At 48.5% G+C, this 23,918-nt stretch overlaps 2 long non-coding RNA genes across 4 annotated transcripts; one reads left to right on the top strand and one right to left on the bottom strand.

Moving 5' to 3' along the window:
* Window positions 1–789: 789 nt before the first annotated feature.
* Window positions 790–3,633, bottom strand: LOC311609281. Its single transcript, XR_014783341.1, has 2 exons — window positions 3,333–3,633; window positions 790–1,541 (listed from the first exon to the last, which is right to left on the bottom strand). It is a non-coding gene; the product is annotated as an uncharacterized lncRNA (long non-coding RNA).
* Window positions 3,634–3,668: 35 nt separating this feature from the next.
* LOC311609280 lies at window positions 3,669–7,769 on the top strand. Of its 3 annotated transcripts, XR_014783339.1 has the most exons (5): window positions 3,676–3,870; window positions 5,334–5,606; window positions 5,799–5,907; window positions 6,129–6,342; window positions 6,736–7,769. It is a non-coding gene; the product is annotated as an uncharacterized lncRNA (long non-coding RNA). The 3 variants fall into 3 exon arrangements; XR_014783338.1 differs by having other exon boundaries at window positions 3,669–3,870; window positions 6,129–7,769; XR_014783340.1 differs by having other exon boundaries at window positions 3,684–3,870; window positions 5,334–5,496; window positions 6,129–7,769.
* Window positions 7,770–23,918: the final 16,149 nt, after the last annotated feature.

The raw sequence follows: 23,918 nt of genomic DNA on the forward strand, positions 1-23,918 counted from the left end.
CACTGACATGGCAGCTCACAATCACTCAAAACTCCAGTTCCAGGGGATCCAATGTCCTCTTGGCACCTTTGTGGGAACCAGGCACTCACATGATACAAACAGGCAAAAACACTTATACACATAAAACAAAAGAATTCAATCTTTAAAAATTCAACAACACATGCAAACACCAAAGAGCTTCCTAGCTACAAGCACCAGAGGCTGCCTTAGAAAAGGAGCCACAGATTTTTAAAAGAACACACCCCAGACCAGACTTATATTCCTATTTCCCCTTACGTCTGTCTGTCTCTGACTCTCTGAGACAGGGTCTCACTGTGTAGACTGGGCTACCCTCAAACTCACAGAGATCCACCTGCCTCTGCTGCCCACGTGCTGGGATTAAAGGCATGCTCCACTTCATCTCTAGTTAGCTTTCCCAGGGGGCCATGGTAAGCTCTGGCTTCCGTTCTAGCACAGCTCGGAAATAAAAGTATGTGGGGAAGCCAGGTCTGGTGGTGACACTTTTAATTCCAGCCCCCCAGGAGGCAGAGGCAGGTGGATCTGTGATTCTGAGGCCAACCTGGTCTGTACATCAACCCCAGGCCAGCCAGGGGTGGAAACCCTTTCTCATGGAGAAAAAAAGTTACCATCGAAAATCTGTAGAAGAACTGCAGACTCAATCAAGGTTTATGGGCTTATCAACAAGTAAAGGGGGAAAAATGTGAAGCCTAGAACACATTGCGTTAGGTCGACTAGAACTACTGTTATGCCCACACTGCACGGACCCGAAAAACGACCAGGAGTCCAAAGTCGTATGTAAAAGCAAAGAACCTTTATTCCAGCCTGCTGGGGTTGACCACTCAAACAAAATGGCGATGACCCTAAGGGGACCCTGCAGGCCTCTTTTAAAGGCCAGAAAGGGCAGTTTCTCCAACTGAGATTGACCAGTTCTCAAGGAGGCTAAGTGACTCTGGTCAGGAGTTAGGGGCTTTTCAAACTGGTAGCTAAGTAATCTTATCTTTTTCAGGCCAGGTGTCCTGGCTGTCCCTGATTGGCTGTCCATTGCTAGGGGTGATGGTTGAACATTATCAGAGGTGAGTTGATTGAAACATGTTCTTATGGGCTTTTTGAAACTGGAGTTCGTGCCCAGGCCATTTTCCCCTTAAAAATGGAGTTCCCTCCTCAGAAATGGGGTTACACAGCCATCACCACAATAGGCAGAAACATGTTTCTTATTAAATAATAGGAAAAAAGCCTTTCTAGTGAGACAAATATCAAGTTCTCCAGTGATGCTCATAAATCAGTCCTCAGATGAATAGCTGCTACCACAATCACTCACTTTCCCTGGCGCTGCCTGAGAGGATGACACGCATAAACTCTCGACCTTTTGTGCCTCTGCAGATAGATCCATCTTCTCCAATTATCTCTCCAGTTTCTGTCTGTGTTGCAGGTGGATGTGGGCTTTGGCTCATCCTCACTCATCCCAGTTTGCCGAGACCTTCCTGAGGTGGTTTCTAACAAACAACGGTCATCGATAAAGTAAGTTCTTTTTGAAGGTTTTTCTTAAACACGAGAGAAGAGACAATCAATTAAGAAACAAGCAAACAACAACAAAAACCAAAACAAAAAGCTTTTCAGTGTAAAGACTATGAGAGTGCTCATTTCTTAGGGCAGCCATAACAAATCATTGCAGACCAAACAGCTTAAATAACAGAATGAGTGTTCCCATGAGGCTGGAACCCTGAGGTTCAGCTGTCAGCAGGATTGGCTTCTTCTCCTTGGCCGGCAGACAAGCCACCTCCTTGCTGTGTCCTCACAGGCACCCCTGGAGCCTTGCTGTGTGCCCTTCCCTGTGCTCATAAAGACACCAGTCAAATTGCACTAGGCTCCATCCTAATTTCATCTGTTTTCATTCAATCATTTCTTCAAGAACCCTGTCTACAGGCCATGACATTTCTGAGCTACAGGAGCATCTAGACCATCAGTGTAAGTCTTTGCAGGGGGAAACAGTGCAGGCTGACAATCTTGAAAAAGCACGGTGCCCACAGGTGACCCCCAGCTCCAGCCAGGACAGGAGGACATTCTTCTGCACAAACAGCAACATCTGTGATTTGTTGTCCAAAATAAATAGGCACAAATGGCCAGAGTCTGTCCCTTCCAGCCCAGGCAGCCCTGACAAAACGGGCTGCAGGCAGAGGAAATAGCATTTTTTGGTTTTGGTTTGGTTTTGGTTTTTGAGATAGGGTTTCTCTGTGTAACCCCGGCTGTCCTAGACTCACTTTGTAGACCAGGCTGGCCTCCAACTCACAGCAATCTGCCTGCCTCTGCTTCCTGAGTGCTAGGATTAAAGGGGAGTGCCACCATGCCCCAGCTTGGAAATGGCTTTGAGGCCAAAGTCAAGGTCAGCTGTCCAGGCTTTTGAACAGCTGCAACAAGAGCAGTGGGGAGGGGTAGGGAGCCATGGGGAGGGGTAGGGAGCAGTGGGGAGGGGTAGGGAGCAGTGGGGAGGGGTAGGGAGCCATGGGGAGGGGGAGGGAGTGTGGGGAGGGGTAGGGAGCAGTGGGGAGGGGTAGGGAGCAGTGGGGAGGGGTAGGGAGCAGTGGGGAGGGGTAGGGAGCAGTGGGGAGGGGTAGGGAGCAGTGGGGAGGGATGGGAAGAGTTGGGGAGTTGTGGAAAGAGATGGGGAGGGGGAGCAGTGGGGAGGGGGAGGGAGAGATGAGGAGGGCTGGGGAGGGGTGAGGAGTAGTGGTACATTTAGGAACAAGTGGCCAGCTTTCCCAGGAACCACATTGGTTCTAATCCTGCAGATGTTTTTTGGTTTTTTTGTTTTTTCTCCTCTGAAGAAATTCTTCCTGGCTAGTTAGGAAATGAGGGAGCAAATCCAGAACCTTTGGACCCCTATCCCTTTCCCCTGCCCCAGGCCCAACAGACAGATGAGATGGAGTTGACCAAGATGAAAAACAAGGCCTCCTTAGCAATACAGGCTCACCCCCTCCAGATTTCCAGAGAAATCTGCATACAGAAGAAAATATTCCTAAACCCACTGGCTCTCCTCTGCACACTGATCTGTGCCCCATAACTGGGGAAATCCCTGGTCTCCCTTTGGGGAGAATGGGTGTGCATACCCCCAAATGTCTGCAACTCCCCACCGTGGAGTGCCCCAGACAGCTACAAAGCCTAAACAGGAGTGACACTGAGAACAAGGGGTGGAGCACAGCTTCTAGCCTGACACATCAGGGTCGCCCAGAGGCGCCCGTTGCCACAAGACCCAGAATTTTTTGAGTGCTCAGTACATGCCAGGACTTGAGGCACATTGCGGCACAATGCCCCTTGCCCCAGACACAGATTATTACCTCTGTCTTGCTGTGGAGAAGGCCAAGGTCAGCCAGGTTAAACCATTTCCTTCCGTCCCCCAAGATCAACAGCAATAGAGACAGAATTGGACTCAGAACCAAAACAAAGCCAGGCCTTCTCTCAACCGTATGGTGCTGCCTGCCTCTGGGCCTAAGCCACAGGCAACAGAGTGGCAACGGGCCCAGGCAGCTTCTTGAAGGCCTTCCTCAGACACAGAAGGCCACAGGCAGTGCGGTCTGCACCTGCCTTCTCTGCAGCTTCGGCCAAGTGCAGCCTCACGTGACCCCTTAGCAGCCTGCACGCGGCAGCTCTTAACAAAGGAGAGTGGAACTCAAGAACTATTAGGTCATGACACAAGCAGTAGCGGGTCACCGGGGTGAATGTCATCACCCTAATTCTGGATAAAGATACTGGAGGTCCCTTGGGGATCCCTCACTGAGCCAGCAGATGACTGCCGCGTGTGCTCAGCTTCTATCCTGCAGGGTGAGGGGACAAGGGATGCACACAGATTTTCAGATCCTAAAGGCGTAGCCACTGGTGAGCAACCCTGCCCTTCTGCCCCCACCCCCACCCCCACCCCCGAATCACAATAGCATCTGTTCTGAAATGACCGTTTCATCAAGAGAAAAGCCTCACACTGTCACAGTGTCATTGTGGACAGATCATGGTCCCATCACATGCTCTGCCTCCCAAGCAGCCAATCAGAGCCAATATCGAGGGCCACTTACTTCCCTGGGGAGGGTAAGGAGGGAGGTAGTGGAGGTAGGGCCATGGGGAAGGATGTTCTGTGAACACCAGGTCCTTCAAACCGGATCAAAGCCAGTTTGACTTCCCCTGCCAAACCGGAAAGTGCCAGTATTTCACTTTTGTCCCCTAAATCTTTGCACACCTTTTTCCATTTCCTGGGTGTCCTGCAAAAGAAAGTTTTTAGAAAATAATGGGTTTTCTCTTTTGGAATTTGGGCTTTCCAGCCAAGTGGAGAGAATCAAATGGGGGAAAAAATCAATCTAGACATTAATTTCTACTTAACACACAGACCTTCCTTGGCACTTGCCAGTGAAAAGGCAAGAGCAACCGTAGTAAACTAGGGGGAAACCCTGCCTCGCTCTCTCAGCCTCCTAGAGAGCCGAGTATTTGTTTTTCCTTTCCCTTAATCTGAACTGGTTTCTTCCGCAAAGCCCTTTCTAAGCAGCTATTGATTTCCCCAGCTTCAGCAGCCGGTTAATAATGCCAAGCTCTCAGGAGTCCCTTTAATGCCTCCGCTTTGTTTGGGTTGGACTTGCTCCCTGGGGTCCTCTGGGGGAACCTGCCTTCCTCAAAGGCCAGACTGGTTCCCAGGGTGATTGGAATCATAGCCGCACCCCAGTCTGGGTTAATGTGGGCAAATGAGCTCGCTTGGAAACCAGCCTGTCTCTACTGTTTGCTCCCAGCACCCCCACCCACACACAGCCAGGGGGATCTATGCCCAGCTCCCTGCCCCTAGTTCCCCAGGAGCAGTCACCTGCCAAAGAGCTAAGTGGTGACAAAGAGGAGAGGCTGCCAATGAGATGCTGGGCTGCCTGCACATTCTTTGGGCAGCTCCAGAGAGTCACTGGCCTCTCTCAAGGCCTCTTGTTCCAGATGTTGCTGTGGTGACGCTCTCTGCATGGGTTCCAACAAACTGTTCCCTGGTGTAATGTGACAGTGTCTCTCTCTCCATCCACCACCAGGCACCGGCTTTTCTGATGACCCTTACACCTCTGTAGCTTGGCCAGTGCTCACTCCTACGTGGCCTGGAAGTGTAGACCAACATCTGCCCTAGAACACGAGAGCAGAGCAAAGCTCTCCTGCCGGTGCAGACCAGGCAGGCATGTTCAGGTGTAATTCTCGAACGGTCTCCTAATGCTCCTCACCTTGAAGATGATGCTGGCAGGCCATGCAAAATGTGACACGGGAGAGGACGCCCTTCTGTTGACTGTCTCTGTTCCCCCTAGGAAGCTGTAACCTTTATCTCAATCTAGAGCTTTCCTTTCTGGGGATGCCAGTGTAGACAGTCCACCATGAGAACCTTAGCCATCTGAAAGGGCAATCTTGAAGGAGAGGCTGTTGCCTGCCATGGTGGCAATGCGTCCGCAATCCCGGCACTAGGGAGGCTGTGGCCGGAAGAGGACCAAGAGACTCAAGGTAAGCCTGGGCTACAGAGTCAGCCTTTGTTCAAAGCTCTGTGAAGGAAGAGGAGGAGGAGCCGCTCAGACTCAAAAGCATTCCGACGATGGAATATGGACCACAGCGAGGTGGGACGAGGATAAAGGAGGCGCGTGAGGGATCTGTCTTTCCCACGCCTTCCCTTCTTCCCCCTTGTCTTCTCACTCTGACCACCCTCCTCTTCCTCTGTCCTTGCCTCCACACAAGCCTCCGCTTGGCTCTGCTGTGACATGTTCTCCCCCATCCCCCCCCCCCTTCGCTTGTACACTCTGCTTCTCCAGGTGTTTCATCCCTGAGAACACCTGCTCCCTCCGAAGGAAGGTTGCCAGAAGTATAAGTGAGCCTCCAACAGACAAAGATGCGCTCAAAGAAGGGAGAAGAGAAAAATAGGTACTAGTGGCCAGTCTGTTGCCCTGAGCATCCTAGGAGGATGCAAACTTTGCTTTTCCTTGGGTCCTAGTTTGAACCCCGAAGCCTACCTCAGGATGGTCTGAAAGTATGCTAACCTCCATTCTGGCCCCTCCCCTGCCCCTCCTCCCCCCTCCCCTCCTCCTTCCTCCTCCCCCTCCGCCTCTCCCTTTTGTCAGCTATGTTCTTCTCTGTTTCCACAGTCCAAAGACTCTGCCTTCTTCTGCTAGGAAGGACCACAGGGCTGTTCCTCACAGTCGCTCTGTTGACGCTAGCTCCCAATCATCACTCTTTTCCCTTCTTAACCTTTGTAACTCTGGGTGAGCGCATCCTCAGAGTGGACTATGGCCGATTCCCTTATGAAGATCAGATGAAAGGCCTCGCTCATGGTCATTGGTCAGGAAGTAACAAAGAAAGGCAAGAAGGAACGGGCTGAGGATTTAGGGGCTGCCTTGAAGTTCCTGTGGTCAAAACCTCAACCCCGCTTCAACAGTGTCAAAGAGGTCATGACCTTGTGGATTATTAGTGCCGGGTAGACTCCTGAGAAAAAGATGAAGACAGTCTCTCAACGCCCCCAGGCCCCGTGTGATAAGGCACCAGATGTGGCCTCTCCGTCTCTGACTTCCAGCCTCAAGAACCACCAGCCAGACAAACTTCCATTGTTTATCAGTTGCCCGGCTGGTGCTATTAGGTTACAACAGCACAAAGGGGACTGAGGCGGAAGAGCAGGGCGGGGAAGGTGGGCTGCCGAGCGTCTACTGAGCCTGGGGTATGGTGGGTCGGCAGCCAGTTTTGCTTTCTCCTGTGCAGACACTTCCGAGCCTGCAAATGACGGGTCTCAGAGGAGAGTCTCCAGCGTTCTGCCGCCAGCGAGGCAGTGGTTTCCCTCGCCTGTGTCCAAATCTCAACACTGGTTCCAGGGTCCTACTGCAGGGAAGAATGGCACGAGAACACGCCCATGCAAATGTGACTGGCTTTCCAGCCAGTGGCAGGGAGGGGTCCCAAACCATGATCTCTTTCTGGTCCTTCCCCCACCCAGCAAGCTCCTGACCGGTTCTGTATCATCCCCTGTGAGTATGGTCTCCCTTCTCTTAGCTCAGGGCCCAAACCTTCATTCTCAAGTCTTTCTGAGGCTGGAGTCCAGGCCAACTAAGAACTATTACCATGCACGTTTAGACAGTGGCGCGCAGGCACCCCGGAACTGTGCATCCGGCTAGGGAAGGCAGACTGTTTCCTTACCCAGAGAACTCAGAAACAAGGAGACCCTAACTCTGAACCAGAGCCCTCTCCTGCAGACATAGGTGAGTTGTACTGGGGCTCTGGGTAGTGTGCTGAACCCCGTTTGATGTCTCCCCTATCCTGCAGAGTTGGATAAGACAGAAGGTGTCTCCACTTACATTTAAATTCGGATAAACAAGGAAATCAGCATGATTATATCCCGTGCTGTATTTGGAAGATACTCACTAAAAATATTCACTGTTTATCTAAAATTCAGATTTAACTGAATGTCCTATATTTATATTTGCCAAATCTGACAATTCTCCCAGAACCCTCTATGGTAGTTATTTTAGGGAATCCAATTACAGTCCCTGTTAGGACCACTGAGGCCCAAGTTGTTTGAGCTTTGCAAGCTTTGGGAAGTTAAGAATTGTTCATTTCCTCCCCCTGCCCCCCGCAAATGCCTTTGAAACTAGAAAAAGACTTGTTTGTGTTTTTAAAATGTGTGACAATCTTAATGAGCATGAATTTGTGATCCTCCTGCCTCAGCCTCCTGAGTGCTAGGCCTATGCTGCCTGGCTTGGCCACACTTTTCTTTAAAAAAGATTTTTTTAGAATTTTATTTTATTAATTTATTCATATTACATCTCAATGGTTATCCCCTCCCTTGTATCCTCCCATTCCTCCCTCCCTCCCATTCTCCCCTTACTCCCATCCCCTATGACTGTGACTGAGGGGGACCTCCTCACCTTGTATATGCTCATAGGGTATCAAGTCTCTTCTTGGTAGCCTGCTATCCTTCCTCTGAGTGCCACCAGGTCTCCCTATTCAGGGGACGTGGTCAAATATGGGGCACCAGAGAACATGTGAAAGTCAGACCCCAGTCTCCACTCAACTGTGGAGAATGTCCTGTCCATTGGCTAGATCTGAGTTAAAAAAGATTTTTTAAGGTGGGGTAAAAAATATAGATTTTATGCCAGGTGTCATGGCACATGCATGCAATCCCAGCCCTTAGGAGGGAAGAGGCTATAAAGTCGGTGCAAGTTCAAGGCCAGCTTGGTCTACACATAGAGAGTTCCAGCTACATATTGAAACCCTATCTCAAAATATATAATATATATATTATAGATAGGTAGATAGATATAGACAAAGATTGCATATACACACATACACATTCATATCGTATGAATGTGTATGAAAAGGCATGGTCACGTATTTTCTCTCTATTTTAACATGATTCCTCCAAGTACCTAGAGGCAAAGGGGACCAGCACTACCTGGCTTGTTGAGGGTTCTGAGGCTCAGGGAGACAATGACCTGCTTATACAGCCTGGGAATAGTTCTAGAAGAGTCTTAAGTAGTTCTGGGTCTTAGGCTCCCTGTAAAGTGATTCTTCCTATGCATGACCTGCAGTCCTTCTCAGGCCACTGAGCTTCAAGTTAATTAGGCAGCAAAAAAAAAAAAAAAAACCTCTTGGTGGGGCACAGCAAGTGAAAGGAAGTGCCCTGGAGAGGCGAGTGGAGGAACAGCAAACCAGAATGGCATGTTTTAATTGATCTTTGATTGTGCCAAAAACTGCCGGCTCCCAGGGCACGCAGCTGCTATTTCTGAGTCAGCAAGGAAGAGGCTCTGGCCTGCCACAGTGCAGGCCTTTTTTTTCCCCCTCAAGATCTTTGTTTAGGGAAGTGAGACTGTGTAAAACAAAAGCGGTCTCCTTTAATTTGCCGAGCAGCTGGGAGCCTGGAGCCCTGGCCATGCTGTCCAAGGTCACCCAGCTCATCCTGGAAACCCCAAGAGACAGACCCTGGCCGGCTGATGAAGCTGGATCTGCTGAGAGTGCTGCAGGAAGCGTTGGAAGCCCCGTGCACTTGGAGGATCTGGCAATGCCCGTGTTGCTTAGCAAGTCTCTGAGTATTAGTGGTTATTCAAGTGCCCAGGGCACAAGCCCCGCATAACCCTGGAGAAAGAGGAGGCTTCTAGTAGGAAGACAAACTCTCACTGCCGCCTTCCATATTTGGAAGATCCCTTTCACAGACAGGGTGAAGGACACTAAACTTGAGGGCCATCTTGCCTTTCCAATCACATATGGTTTGCAGGCCTTCTCATAAAGAAGTTTCAGACTTCACAGAACTATCAATTCCTGCCTCCCCACCCTTAACACGCGCCTCCCCAAGCCTGCCTGAGTTCAACTGCTCTCTACTCTGAAATCAGTCGTTTTGGCACAAGTCTTCTATCCCCCTTCCTCATATCTCTACAGCCAGCCCACCCTGGGGACCCTACGTCACACAATATTCTGATTCCATTCCTTTTCTTCAAGCCTCCGGTGCCTGTTTGATCAACCCGGGTAGGTCTGTCCACCTGCCAGCCCTGTGACCATCTCCCGACTGTGCCAAGGCCCTTCACAATCTGGAGAGCCCTCCCCCATCCTGCCACTGTGAGCTGTCCTAGCAAAACCTGAACCTACCTCCTTTTCATCCCTTCAGTGCGCTTAACCAGAATCTGCCACTGTCTTCTCTATGCGTTCGTGTTGGCTGCCACGCCTCCACAGAATGAGGCAGTTCCTTGAGGGCAGGCCAGGTCTTGTCTTGAGGGCAGATCACGCGTCTTGTCTGTGTGTTACTCAGGGCTCTTGTAACAGAGTGTCAGCAGAGCCAGGCTGTGTCTGAAGCCTCTGGGGACGATCTGTCTATAAAAGTAGCCCAAGGTAGGTGGGTCCCGGGGAGGGGCCTGGAGAGATGGCTCAGTGGTTAAGAGTGCCCCCTGCTCTTCCAGAGGTCCTGAGTTCAATTCCCAGCAACCACATGGTGGCTCACAACCATCTATAATGAGATCTGGTGCCCTCTTCTGCAGATAAAGCACTTATATACAATAGGTAAATAAATATTGAAAAAAAAAAAGGAGCCAGAGGGGCTTGCTTCTTCATAAGGTAGTCTTCCCTCTGTCTTCATTTTTTTCATTCCGCCCCCCTCTATGCGCCCCCCCGCACCCCCCCCCCCCCCCCCGTGCATATATCTCCCTGGGCCAGGCCTCCAGGCTAGGAAAGCATTATATCTTCCCTTGCCCCGAGAACTGAACTCAGGACCTCGTGCGCACTAGACAAATGCTTTACTACAGAGCTGTACTCCACCTCCCTTCTTATAAGGAAAGACAATCATACGATCATAGAGTCCACCCTATCCCACTGTGACCTCATCTCAATGTGATTCCATTTGCCAAGACCCTACTTGCTACCAAGGAAGGAAATCAAAATGGAGTAGAATTGGTCCAGGCCATCTAAAATGGAGACAGGAGGCCACGTTGGCTCAGGTTTAGGGTATGACCCTATGAGAGTTGACCTTTGAACTCCCATTTTCTATTTCCTGCAAGACTGTTTTCTAAGCTTCTGTGTCAAAAAAAAAAACCCTTCTCCACGCCCCAGAGATCCAGATTATATTCAATCCTTTCTTAAAAGACAGCTCAGTTGTAGGCACTGTCAGTCTTATAACACATGACGTAACTACCAGCCCTTGTGCTGTGTTAGGAGGGGTTTAAAAATTCCTGTTGCAGTTTTCAGAGATCTTAACATTGATTTCTTCTTCTCGAATTTCCTACGTATACATGCACTTTAGTGCCTGTCCCCCCTCACTCCCGCCTCTCACACGCTTCCTACCACAAGCCTCCTCCTGCCCAGCGCCTCTCCCTCCTGGGTTCATGATTTTGTTGGTTTGTTTTGATTTTTCGAGACAGGGTCTCTCTGTGTAGCTTTGGCTGTCCCGGACTCGCTTTGTAAGACCAGGCTGGCCTCGAACTCTCAGAGGATCTGCCTGCCTCTGCCTCCTGAGTGCTGGGATTGCAGGCGTGCGCCACCACGCCCGGCTTCCATGGTCTTTTTCTGTGCACCATTGCATTTAATTAGGGTTTCTCCCCTAAGCGTGGGTGTGGGAGGGCATTATTTACTAACTTACCAGTGTCTACACCACCGAGGAATGTGGCCCCCTCTCTCCCGGCAACCATTAATTACTTATAGTTCTTCTGGCGGAGATGAGGCCTAATGAGCTCTTATCTCCACTCCAGACGGAATGCTGATGAGCCTAGCTTTGGTTTGAGGCACTCTCCACAGGTGAGAGGTCACATCTAGTATAATTAATCTGGCCTAAAGCCCATGGCTGTAGAAGTTCATAGGCTCTGGAGAGACAGAGGGACATTCCGTTGTTTAGCTAGATGGATGCGGGGTCAAACTGCCTTCCAGATATTTACGTTTACACCTATAGATCAGTACTGTTCTCATCCTTAGGCAGAAGCGTCTACGATCTGCAAAGGGTGATGGCTAAAGCAGAGACTCATTAGTGGCCAAAGTGCTGAGAATAAGCAACTGTTGAGTGCTCAGCTGTAAACAGGACATCCGTATCACACCTTCCAAAGCTCAGGGAATACCGGAGAAGACGGGAAGAAGTGTAATAAGAGCCAGGGGATGAGAAAGAGGGCTGTGTAATGTTACCTTCCAGACACGACATTGCCGATGCACCTGTGAACCCACTGCACCTGTGAGCCCATTGCACCTGTGAGCCCACTGCACCTGTGAGCCCACTGCACCTGTGAGCCTACTGCACCTGTGAGCCCACTGCCCCTGTGCATTGGTGTTTTGCCTGCATGTATCTCTGTGAGAGGGTGTCGGATCCTCTAGAATTGGAGTTACAGACAGTTGTGAGCTGCCATGTGGGTCCTGGGAATTGAACTCAGGTCTCTGGAGGAGCAGCCAGTGCTCTTCAGCCCTGCGCCATCTCTCCAGCTCCCACGAATTTGTTTAAGATCTTAGCCACCAAGTTACAGTGCCTTCCCAATGGCGTCAGGAAGCAGGCCCACCAGACAGGATGAAGTGTGCCTATGCCTCTCCTTGTGGCTTGCCTTTGGCTCCTCTGAGAGGAACAGCCACATACACAAGCTGGAAACCAGTAGCTCCAGGAGCAGCAGGGCCAGCCAGCACTCGGTACCTGCCCAAGGTCTATCACACATGGTGCCTGCGTGAGCCACATGGTGAGCACTCAGTTAAGACGGCCACTAACAGGCCAAGAGTGGTGCTTTATGCTCATAATCCCAGAATTCAAGAGGCCAAGGCAGGAGGATTGCCAAGAGCTGATTCCAGCCAGGGCTACACAGTAAAACCCTGTCAAAAACAAAACAAAAAACAAACACTAACCCAAACCAGAAACCAAGAAGGTGAGGACAAGATAGGAGGAAGTTTGTTTTGCTTTGTCAAGTGACAGAATCACAATGTAACAATCTAAATTGGTTTTATTGTCAATTTTAGAATCTGCTAAATATTTTTATTGCATCAAACAGAGTAAGTATTCCAGGCTGAGGGAGTTGGTTTTATAGGCACAAAATGGCTGAAAGAAAACAAGAGGAAAAGGCGTGGTGGTGCACACCTTTAATCCCAGCACCCAGGAGACAGAGGTAGGCGGATCGCTGTGAGTTCGAGGCCAGCCTGGTCTACAAAGGGAGTCTAGGACAGCCAAGGCTACAGAAAGAAATCCTGTCTCGAAAAAACAAACAAACAAAAACAAGAACAACCCAAAAAGTATAGGTCATTTCCAAGTTGCTTTATTTTTATTTTTATTTTTTTATTTTTGGTATGATGAGGACAGATATCAGAAACAGAAAAACAACTGGTTGGCAAATGGCTCCTTTAGTGACCCGCGGAAGGGCTATGGCAGGAGGAGCTTAATTTCACAGCACTTCCAACTGGCATGTTTGGGAAATTTGAGCACGTGTGTCCAATCTTGATGTCTCACGTTAGAGGAAAAGCTCAGTTTCAGCTTCACCACTGAATGATTCCGCTTTGATATTTAGCCTGCTCGGTGGACGTGGAGCAGGAGGGCAGTCCAAAGCTATACCGCCAGAAATTTTACCGCTCAGGAGGCCAAGACCGCAGGACTGTGGATTCAAAGCCAGCCTGGGCTACATGGCAAGAAATGGTTCAAATATACGCATGCGCACATGCGCACGTGCCACACGGGACGACAGTTTGGAATGATGCCTTTTTGGAACTGTTCTTTCACTTCTATGCTCCTTCCTTAGGCCTTTAGGGGTGGGGCTAAGCAACAAATGGCTCTAAAAAGAAATCAGGTCATCTTGGACGTCACCAGCAGTTGATGAAGCCCTCTGCTTGTGGTCCGGAGAGCTTCCTGAGGAGGGCAGACGCCGCCTAGGTTGCAAATTTCACACGTGGAGATGCTTTCTGAAAGGAGGGACCAGCTTGAGAAAGGTCATAGAAATGACAGGGCGAGCTTAGAAATACGGAAAGGAAGTGGAAGGTGCATGTTCAAAAGGTGAATTGGGAAGAACAACCCGTTCATGGTAAGAGACCTCCTGTGGGACTACCTCGCTTCTGCTCAGCTACCCAGTCTCCATGTGGCCTCTCCCTGGGCCTCTGGACCTGTTTCCTCGGCAATAAATAAAGGGAACATCTGAACCTGCTGCCGTGACTGAAATCTCCCCTAATCATGTTGATAAGGAGGGGCCTCCCCCAGGATGCTGCATGTAGCCCTATGATCCCTGTACCATCTTGGGGCTCAGTAGCATCCCCATATAACAAGAAGACTCCTAGCAGATGTGGTCCCTTGACTTGGGCTTCTTAGCCTCCGTGACTGTTGGAAATAAATCTATAAATTAGGCAGTAAATTTTACAAATGATCTAAGAAAGATAAGCAAGGCCTTGGATTTGTTGTACCAAGCTGCTTTGTAAGACTTTATCATTTTCTGCTTTGCTGTGGGCTGGTAGGATTGAACGCAAGGCCTAACATGTACCTAGCAAGTTCTCTACCACTGAGCTATGATCTGAGCCAGAGCCTATCTTTTTTCTTTTGTTTTGTTTTTTTGTTTGTTTGTTTGTTTGTTTGTTTGTTTTTTCCCCAAGACAGGGTTTCTCTGTGTAGCGTTGGCTATCCTGGACTCTTTGTAGATCAGGCTGGCCTCGAACTCACAGAGATCCTCCTGCCTCTGCCTCCCTCAGAGTAAAGGCATGCACCACTATTGCCCGGATGCCAGAGCTGAACTTAAGAATGATTTTTAAAAGCCAGGTGTGATGGCACACACCTTTAATCCCAGCACTTGGGGGGGGGGGCAGAGGCAGTCGGATTGCTGTGAGTTCAAGGCCAACCTGGTCTACAAAGGGAATCAAGGACAGCCAAGATAACATAGAGAAACACTGTATCAGAAAAAAAAGAAAAAAAGAAAGAGAAAAAGAAAAGGATGATTTAAAAATGTTTGTTATTCAGGTGAAACAGGACTCATTAAGGACCCTCTGCATTGCTGTGAATTGTTTATTCTGTATTAGGTCTTTTGACCTGTGTCTGGTGGAAAAGTCATTTTCATCTCTCCAGCCTTAGGACAGAACGCCTGGTGTAGTCTGCAAGAGTCCTGGGAACCAAGTCAGCTGAACTGCCTTTGCACTGGAGAAGTAGATAATGCTCATAAACACATGTGAATAAATATTTGCTTAATAAATGCTAACTAGTGACATCATTGGACATGATTCCTGCCTCTCTGGCCTGCCTGGCCTGCTCCATGGTATTTTGATGAGAATCCATTGAGAACATACACTCAAAAGCCTTTTATAAACTGTAAAATATGGCACAAGCTCAGTGGATAAGGGGTGCTGGCGGAGCAGAGCCCAAGAGGGCAGCTGCGCTGGGTAACCATAGAGAGGTCTTGCAGGGCAATATTTTTCCAACACACATGTTCACTCACCCCAGATAGGAAACTGACAACAGAATAAAATACAAATACTACTGAAGTCCAACTGGGTGCATCAGTGAATTTTACTGATGTTACTTATAGGAGTATGGGTGAGGGGTTACTCACAGTAGCAGATAGGACTCAAAGACAGCTGCACCATCAAAGCCTACCCCAAGCATGAGTGACAGCTCACAAAAACTTGGAATCTGGAGCACCCTGCACAACCTGCAGGCAGTTCAACATGTTCGAGAATGTACTTTTCAGGTGTCCAAGTTGGTCTGCACCTCTTCCAGGCGGCTCTGCTGGTCTTAGTTTTTTGGGGGGGGTTTTGTTTGTTTGTTTTTGTTTTTAGGTCGTTTGGCTGGTCCCAGCTTCTTTTTTGCAGCTTAGCTTTTCTGAGAGTGACTTTCAGATGTCTTCATTGTTTAATCTTCGTGGTGGTGGGCGGGGTTCTAGTGAATCTGCTCAGTTTCAGGAACTTCCTTAAGCTATTTTGAGTTGTTCTGTTCCTGTCTTATTCCAGCTTCCCTGGAGGATGGAGTGTTTCATTTCCCCCTAGACATCCTGTTGTTTCACCTCGTTGTAACATTCTATCCTAAAATACTGTTTTGGTTTTTGCTTGTTTGTTTGTGGGTTTGTTTATTTCTTTCTTTCTTTTGGTTTTTTTTTCAAGACAGGGTTTCTCTGTGTTGCCTTGACTACTGTACTGGGCTTGCTTTGTAGACCAGGCTAGCCTCAAATTCACAGTGATCCACCTGCCTCTGGCTCTCCAGTGCTGGGACTAAAGGCGTGCACCACCACGCCCAGCTCAAATACCCTGTTTTTTGTGTTTGCTTTTTCATATTCCCTTTACATCCAGTGTCTCAAGAAGCTTTTCTCCAAGATGGAAGGTTTTTAACCTGGAGGAAACAATGAGGTTACAATGAAGGTGATTTGACTCTGACATTGGGAATAGCTTTTCTCTTAAAAGCATTTCTTCCTTTGGTTGTATGAAGGGGGTGAAAAGTAATAAACAAATAGATAAATAGGTTGATGATAATAGGTAAATAGATAGATGATAGATAGGTAATAAACAACCGTATATGCTGTGTCCATTTTAGATGTTCCATGTCATCTCAGCCACAAAGTGACTGAAAGTAAAATTTGCCATGAGAACCAGCAAAGGCCTGGTAGAAAGAGCCCTGACCAAGACAAACCCAGAGAAAACAGGCAGAAAGTCATGTCTGGTTTCCAGTGTTGGTCAATTCTCTAAAGTATCTGTGAGCAAAAAACCAGATCTTTGGGGGCTTCTTCAAGTCCGCAGAGACACATTGGGGCAATGAATGAATGGCCAGAACTCAGCAAGCACAGACTGCCTTCACTGGCAGTCTGTGCATGTAGTTACCAAATCTTTCCCTGCTTAGACCACACAATGGGCTCTTGGGTCCCAACTTGCTGGAGATAACATCACAGCGATTCAAATGTCCTAGTCTTCTCACTGAAGGGGGTAACTCTGGCTGGACCAGACTGGAGCACCCGGAAGCATGCCTTTGCCCAGACACACTCAGGGCTCCTGAGAATCGCCACACTGGCTCTGTTCTCTAAGAACTAGTGGGAAATCTGTGAGTTTGGCTCTGCTACCAATAGCAAATGAGCTTGAAATAATCCTTTGAGTTCTTTGTGCCTCAGTTTCCCTGCTGCTCCATTAAGACAAATGAATTAGTATTGTGCTATGGCTCCAGTCATCCTGGAGGTTAGGGTGGGGATATTCCGTGCGTAAGAGGGATGTGCTAGTTAGTTTTGGTCAACTTGACACAAACTAAAGTCACCTAGGAAAAGGGACCCTCACCTGAGGTGCTGCCTCCATCTCAGCATCTCAGGCTATCTGTCCCCGCTGCTTTGGCATTGTGATAGGCCACAGTCAGCAGGTGACCTGCAGGGAAGAGCTGGTGACACATGGAGACTTGAATTGCGCTGAGGGCAGTCTGCACTGTGACAGCTGTGGATTTGGTGCCCCCCCTCCAGATTTCCATCCCTTCAGCTACCTGAGCCAGCCAACCACTCTGCAATTGTCACTTTATTCCCAGCATGTCCGAAGAGTCCAAGAGGATCAGACGAAAGAGAGTATATTCTCTCTCATTTGCACTGAGCTGGTGGGAAACTCAAGCCCCTCTGGGTATTGGTCCAGGGAAGTCTGCAGGACCATCTAGAGTCTTCTTTCACTGGACATTAGGACCATGGAACACAAGGCTATGTGAGGACAGCTGCCACGCTATGTCTGTTCTGAGGACTTCTAAAGACTTTGCCTTAGGAGACTCTAGGTAGTCTGACAGTCACAACTGGCTGGTGACAAATCTCAGACATTAGCTGAAAATCCACCCCACCCCCACTTTCTGCCTCGCCTGCTCTCTCCCTCCTTCCCTCTCTTCCTTCCTTGTTGCAGGGAAGGGGATACAGCTTCCAGCACGTTAGGCAAGGGCTGTACCATTGATCTACACCCCATTTTTTTTATATCTTTTTTTTTTTAAATAATTAGTTGCAGACCTTAGACTTTGCTTCTATACTGACATGGTTTTTCTACTCACACAGTCCCCCCACCCGAGTCATTCTCCTCTGTTTATTCAGTTGAAACCCAGTGAAGAACGAAGAACATACCTACCCTACTGGACATATCCAAGATGCCTTCATGATGCAGTAAAGGGGTTTCGGCCTGAGCAAGAACCAGCACCTTTCAATGCGCTCTTGGAACAATCGCAGTTCTCTCTACTCCATTATAATGCATCTGTGTTGGTCTTTTTTTTTTTTCTCTGCTTAAAAAAAATTTTTTTTTCAACGTTTGGCTCTTTGCTACCACTTTTTGGTTGCTTTCCTTCAGAATTTGGCTCCCAAGGTCCTTGCCTTACATGTGCAAAATCTGCATACGGTCTTGGCTAGTCCAAGTTCCCATGAGCTCTAGGATTTCTAGCTCCCCGGGCTAAGGAAGGCCTTTTCCAGGCGCAGAGGCTGCCAGAACACTCACAGAATTGTTCAGCTGGAGAGCATCACAAGCCAGAGAGCAGGACCGTGACCAGAGGAGCCACTGGAGTCCTCTGACGGGAACCAGATCTGAAGACTCCTTCCCTAACCGGCACTGCTTCCCACACACCCCTGGCCTCCTCTGGGGAGCGAGGGGGATGGCCCATGGAAACAAGCGGGATGGAACTGGCTTTACCCTGCCACCTGGCCAAATACCTTTTAGCTCAGCGACCACAAAAGGCTACAGGGTTATCTCTGACAGGCCGATGCCAATGTGAACAACAGATTTCAGGCTGTGTGTCTGGTTGCTTTTAGCGTGCTCATCCTTAGGTACCACTGCTGTGGTTTTTTTGTTTTTTGTTTTTTTGTTTGTTTGTTTTTCAGGACAGCCCAGAACTCCATGAGGCAGTTTCCTCCTGTAGCTGCTGGTCAGACCCCAAGGCTCAGGGTGACATGTTATCCTGAGACATGGGAACACTGCATGGAGCATGGCTACTCCTGAGGCCACTCACACTGGAAGCCGTGTCCTGCCTGGGAGGCAGGAGGGAAGGGTTAGGAGTGAAGGGCCCCCCAGGGCCATGACTGACAGCAGATGGAATGAGGCCCACCGAGATACTGTGTCATCCTGGAGGTGACCTGGAAAGTGCCAGATGCTGACAACTGCTAGGAGGAGTGCTGTTCTTGCATCTGGTGGGTTGTAAATTCGTTCCTTTTTACCATTTTTTTCTTAAAAGAAATCTCTTCTGTTTACTTAGCTGAGATTTGGCCAAGTTTCCTTTTAAAAATAGGATGCATTACATCGTTATTGAATTATCAAGCTTTCTCAACATCAACATCATTATCAAAATACAACCCAGGTGCTCAGCTGAGCGGATCCTTACATGAAGCAATTTAAACGAATAAACACATTTCCTCTTCATCTTTGGGAAATCAGCCGAGTAGCACACTCCAGAACTCCTGTGGGTGAAATAGGAAAGGCTGTGCAGACACACATCACGCACGTGAAGCCTGGCACACAGCATCAGGAAGTAATGAAAGGGAAAGGTATCTGATCTGTGCCAACCCCGGGGCGTGTTTATGGTGCTGATGCCTGATGCTTGGGGCTGGTCTGATGGAAAGAGCGATTTCAGGGGCCCAAGGGAAGTGGCTCAGTCAGTAAGTGACTGCTAAGCATAGGAGCTGTAGCTCAGAACCTGCAGCCACATAAAAAGCAAAGTGTGACGGTGCACAAGTTAAGTCCTGGCTCAAAGGAGACAGACAAAAGCTTTCTGGGGGGGCTGGAGAGATGGCTCAGAGGTTAAGAGCACTGACTGCTCTTCCAGAGGTCCTGAGTTCAATTCCTGGCAAACACAATGGTAGTTCACATCCACCTGTAACAACATCTGGTGCCCTCTTCTGGTGTGCAGATATACATGCAGGTAGAACACTGTATACGTAATAAATAAATCTTTTTAAAAAAGCTTCCTGAGATTTACTAGCCAGCAGCTGACCAAATCAATGACTCCAGGTCCATGTGAGAGGACTTGTCTCAAAAACAACATGAGAGGGTCCTTAGGAATGATCTGAGATTGACCTCTGGTGCACCGACATAGACACACACACACACACACACACACACACACACACACACACACACACACGCATGCACACTCTTACACAGACATACACTCTCACATAGATATACACCTCATATAGACACATACATACACACTATCAGACACACACAGACATAAACACTCTCACACCGACAGAGACACACACACTCTCTCAGACACACAAACACACTCTCATACAGACACACGCACACACACACACAGTGATTTCAATTCATGCTTTTGGTACAAAGTGTCCCAGGCCAGGATCCTCTGAGTGCAGAGGATTTAATTTTAAATCTTTACTGTCTGACACGGGGCCTGACAGGTAGGTGGAAGTTTGACTCTAATAACTACTGTTCTGTTGCTATTCTGATCTCAGCTGTGGAGATCCCTGTATCACTCCCTAACAGTGCGAGACTGTCATAATGAGGCTCAGTGCTCACAGACATCCTCCACTTATCATTGTTCTGGAACTTTTCTTCCTCAGAATTCTACAGGCTAGAATCACGACTAAGGAACACCATGTGTAAGAGGTGATAACTGCCAGTACAATGAAGTATGTATTTAAAAACTCAAATGAAGCAGTCTGATCCATTAAATATATGTACGGGGTAGAGTGGGGCTTATAGCCCTGTGTATTAGTTACTTTTCTTTTGGTGTGATAAAACACCATAACTGAGCCAACTTATAAAAGAAAATGTTAACTGGGTTTATGATTCTAGAGAATTAGACTCCATGATGGCAGAGCAAAGGCTGGTGGTGAGAGCTCACATCTTCATCCACAGCAGGAGGCAGAGAGTTATTCCCAGGGACACGCCCACCCCAACAAGGCCACGCCTCTTAACCCTTTCCAAACAGTTCTTCCAACTGGAGACAAACATTCAAATGAGCAGTATGGGGCCCATTCTTATTCAAAATGCTACACCCCACAATTTTTTACTTCATCTTTCTGCTTTTTTTTTTCTAACAAACCAAAACTAGGCCAACTCAACAGGGACGGGAAGTGTGTCAGTGAACAAGGGCCTTATAGAGAGATAGGCGGGCTAACTAAGCTAGCCTTATAGCATCTTATGCCTGTCCACCCTCAAGCAACCTCTAGCCTGTTTAGAGCAGAATATGAGGCAACCAAATGCCTGAACCATCTTGGAGACCAAGAGCTTGAACACAAGCCAGGAACGGGAGCTGTGTTGTGAGAGTGAGTGAGGAGCAGGAACTGGGCGTGTGCAAGGTGCAGAGGGGGAAGGGGCCAAACCAAAGGGAACTACAAGCCCTGACTCACATGATCAAAGCTGAGGAAGCCCACGGGGTCCTCCACCAGGGTAGAAGAGCCAGTCCCAACCCTTAACCTTCAGTGCTCTGCCTGATGTAAGAATACAAGTCAAGAGCTGGGCATGGTGGCACACACCTGTAATCCCAGCACTCAGGGAGGCAGAGGCAGGTGGATCACTATGAGTTTGAGGCCAGCATGGTCTACAAAGTGAGTCCAGGACAGCCAAGGCTACACAGAGAAACCCTGTCTCGAAAAACCAAGCAACCATCCAAACAGACAAAAACAAACAAAAAACCCCAACCAAACAAAAAACAAGTCAAACTGTCCTAAGCTGGAGTTGGGGAGATTGCTTAGTGAATAAGAGTCTTCGCTGTGCAAAAATGGAGAGATCTGACTTCCAAGCCCCAGAATCCACATAAAAAGTTGGATGTGACTGGAACACAACCCAACAGCAAGGCTGTGGAGGGCAGAGACGGGGATGCATGGGATTGGCTGTTCAGGCAATCTAGCTGATAGATGATAGATAGATAGATCATACAAACATACATACATTGATAGATACATGGATGATAGATAAATACATACTTATATACATAGATACATAGATGGATAGATTGATACATAGATTATACATACATAGATGCATAGATAGACAAATAGATACATATATACATACATGCATAGATACATAGATAAATGGATAGATAGATAGATACATACATATATACATACATAGGTGGGTAGACACATAGATAAATGGATACATACATACACGGATAGATAAACAGATACATAGATACATACATACATACATAGATGGATAGATACATACAGACATATATGGATAGATAGATAGATAGATAGATAGATAAATATAGAGATGATAGATGATGGATGGATGGTAAACACAAGGTTCAGTGAGAGACCCTGTTTCAAGAGAATAACTCTAAGAGTTATCAAGCAGGGCACCTGAAACCCTGCTCTGGCTTCCATATGTGTGCACATGAGCGTACACTGCACGCGCGCGCGCACACACACACACGTTGTGAGTGAGCATTCTTCTGATCTCTGTGGGGTGTGTTCAGACTAACGCCAGTTGCTACAATAGAATCCACTCCTCTGTCTGCTCTTCAGGGGACATTCTGCGTTTGCTTTCTTAGCATTTTCCTTTCCCCCTTTAAAACAGAAGGGATTGTGCAGTAACCAGTGGCTGCCCTCACCCAGGACCCTCTGCTTTCCCACAGGGGTGCAGGGGCTGAGACCACCCTGCTGGGGTCGGCAGGGCGCGATGTTCCCTTCCTTCCTCCCCTGCAGAAAGCTGGGAAACCTCACAATGCACAGCAGTGTGCCTCTCACAGGGGGACCCGTGCTGCTCCTGCAACCTCAGGAACAGTGTGGGTCTAGCTATTCTCGCTGCCCCTTTCATGGGACCTCAGTAAGGATCTCGACCTGCCTGTCTGTCTGCGGACTCCTCTAGGTAATTCTAGGCTGGATTGAAGAGGCTTTTCCAGGCAGGTGTCTCTGCGTCAGAGGAGAGGAAGCAAATGGCTGGAAAATGGCTAAAGAGAAACGGGGAGTCGAGGGGAATGCTGGGAAGGCTCACAGGACCTTCGTGATGAGGACCGGACACGGTGCTGGTATCACAACAATTGTGCTTATTATTTTTCACAGGTGGTGAAAAGCTCCAGGCACATCCAACCATACAGTGTAGCTCTGGAGCTTTGGAATCCCAGCCTGGCCTCTCCCTTGCCACAGTCACAGAGGCCATTTCCCAGTCTGTAAAGCGAAAATAATAAAAAGTGCTTGGGAGGCAGAGGCAGGCGGATCTCTGTGAGTTCCAGGCCAGCCTGATCTACAAAGCGAGTCCAGGACATCCAGGACAGCTAGGACTATAAAAGAAACCATTTCTTGAAAACCTGGAAGAAGAAAAAAAAAGGTGCTGTCTTAGAGTTTCTATTGCTGTGAAGAGACACCATGATCACAACAATTCCTTTTTTTTTTTTTTTTTTTTTTTTTTTTTGGTTGAGACAGGGTCTCTCTGTGTAGCCTTGGCTTTGTAGACCGGGCTGGCCTCGAACTTACAGAGATCCACCTGCCTCTGCCTCCCAAGTGCTGGGATTTAAAGGCATGCGCCACCAACGCCCGGCAACCACAGCAATTCTTAGAAAGGAAAATTGAGGCTACCTTACAATTTCAGAGGTTTAGTTTGTTACCATCATGGCGGGAAGCATGGCAGCGTGCAGGCAGACACGGTGCTGGAAAAGGAGTCAAGAGCTCTACGTCTTGATCCACAGGCAGCAGAAGGAGACTGTGTGCCACCCTGATCATAGCTTGAACATAGGAGACCTCTTACACCAACAAGGCCACACCCACTCCAACAAGGCCATGCCTCCTCACAGTGCCACTCCCTACAGACTACGGGGGCCATTTTATTCAAACCACACCAGTCCTTTTCCCAGTATTCCCATGAACATTAGCTGTTTCAGTACAGCAAAGGACAGGTTACCAACCCAGTCACGGCCACTACTGCTGGTACTACCCCAGGTGTAGCCTCACCACCTCTCTGAGGAGGCGCCATCTGCTCAGATTTGTAACCCCGGGCTGACCTACTGGAGTGAAGTAAAATTTTAGAGATTTTAGCTTTGACATAGCTAATGCTCCTGTTAGGTTTAGGGTTAGGAGCTCTTCAGGATGCATGCACCTGCCACAGTCCCTTTCCTTTAGCTGCCGGGAAGTGACAAGAGGTGCCTCCCCCACTCCCCACAAAAGCCTGTATGTGAACCTGGAGCCTTCTGACAGATCCCACCTAGTGCCTGGATTCCGGGACAATAGCTGGTCTCCTAATTCTCACTTCCCCAAGGAAGCTGACCCTGTCAGTCTACCAGACTCTTAAGACAGTGGTCCTCAGCCTTCTGGACTCCACAGCCCCTCATGTTGCGGTGACCCCCAACCATAAAATTATTTTTGGTGCTACTTCATAACTGTAAGTTGCTACTGTTATGAACCGCACTGTGACCGTCTGTGTTTTCTGATGGTCTTTGGTGGCCCCTGTGGAAGGGTCGTTCAACTCCCGAAGTGGTCGTAACCCCACAGGTGGAGAACCACTGCTCTAACTCATCAGAAGGCTGCCAATGGCTGCCACGCCCTCCATCTATACATTGGATCCACCTTGACTACGTGTGTCCTTCCTCCTTACTGCCC

The sequence above is a fragment of the Acomys minous genome, assembly GCF_964271855.1.
Source record: "Acomys minous genome assembly, chromosome: 11".
Lineage (NCBI taxonomy): Eukaryota > Metazoa > Chordata > Mammalia > Rodentia > Muridae > Acomys > Acomys minous.